Consider the following 1496-nt stretch of genomic DNA (forward strand, 5'->3'; position numbering starts at 1 on the left):
GAAGGTGACATAGATACTTTATTATGGTATAGTATTTAAATAAATGCCTGAGAAACACTGAATATTGGCCCTTTAAGTTTAACAGTTAGACCATCTGCTCTCCTGAGGGTTCATACTGAGACAGACAACAGAAGCATTTCTTCTAAAAGTGTGGAAGGATGGGTTATTTATTTATTTATTTGTTTATTTATTTAAATCAAAATCCTAGAAACTGATCAGATTTCTTTGTCTCCATCACGGCTGCCTCTCCTGTTCCTCCTGCGGTGGATGAGAGCAGGGCCAGATGTTCCATGTGAAGGTCACAGCACCAGTCTGCTGGCTGAGCCTGGTTCTGATGGACGGCAGATGTTCCCGGGGTTATCCACTCCATATGGCTGCTGCTCATCCACAGGCCTTTTCACAGCACACCACTTGTAAACAAGCTTCGCTGTGCTGTTCTCTGTAAAACATGTCCTAAATCCAATCACCTCGTCCCTTTAAAGGGGATGATGTTGGTGAATGGGACCGTGCAGCGGTAAGTTGTGACCCGTAAGCCTCTGCTGAGATTACAGGCAGCCGGCCGGGCCGACCTCGCCAGGAAACAGCTCCAGCTTAAAGAGGGATTGTTTAGATAGACAATGATGTCTACCTGGTTTTAATCCCCCCGCCCCGCTCTGAGAGAGTGCAGGGGGATTGGCAGACTTTAATAAATGAAAGTGCTCCTATAAGCAGGATTTGACAAAGTGCCCCTTTGTGTTAATCAGACATTTTTTACAGCATGCTTTCTGACATCTGCTGCAGCGACTGGTGTTAGCCCTGCACCCTGTTCAGACAGGAAACTGTGTGATGTTCCAGTATATGTGTGCAGTGACTGATTATTTCTTCCTTCCTGTCATTACAGCAGAGTGTAAATAATGTACAGGAGGCAGCTGACGGGACYGCAAGACTGTATGATTACATCACAGCTGAAGGAAAATCTGCATTTTAATAATTAAAGTCCAGCATATCAGCAGTGAAGCAGAACAAAATGGTTTTAAAATCAAGGATTACAACAGTAAATCCCAGCAGGCCAGATGTGAGAACAGGAGGGGCCGCTGAGGTCTGGGGCCAGAATAAAGCAAAAAAAAAAAATCCCACCAGAGCACTCTGTCTTTTCCAGCACAGCTTAAAGGCTTGTGTGGACTGAACATGCTGTAATCCCCCGATTAGCTGATATAATCACCTGTAAACACACCTGGGCGCTGATGTTACTCAGGGCCAGCCGGCCCCGCTCCCATGGTCCTGATGTGAACACGAGTCAGAGTCAAGTCAGCTGGACTTCAGACACATGGACTCTGTCCACAGAAGAGACAACGTTACGTCCATGAGACAAAACCTGATGTTTGTCCACAGTGAGAGGACAGGAGGCGCTGGGAGGAGTCCAGGTTCAGTTTTAAAGGGATCAATGATTAGTTGTAACATTAGACTTTATTTAATAAACGTTCATTTTAACTGTAAAATAAAGACTGTAAAAATAC

The sequence above is a fragment of the Austrofundulus limnaeus genome, unplaced genomic scaffold (genome assembly GCF_001266775.1).
Source record: "Austrofundulus limnaeus strain Quisiro unplaced genomic scaffold, Austrofundulus_limnaeus-1.0 Scaffold703, whole genome shotgun sequence".
Classification (NCBI taxonomy): Eukaryota; Metazoa; Chordata; class Actinopteri; order Cyprinodontiformes; family Rivulidae; genus Austrofundulus; species Austrofundulus limnaeus.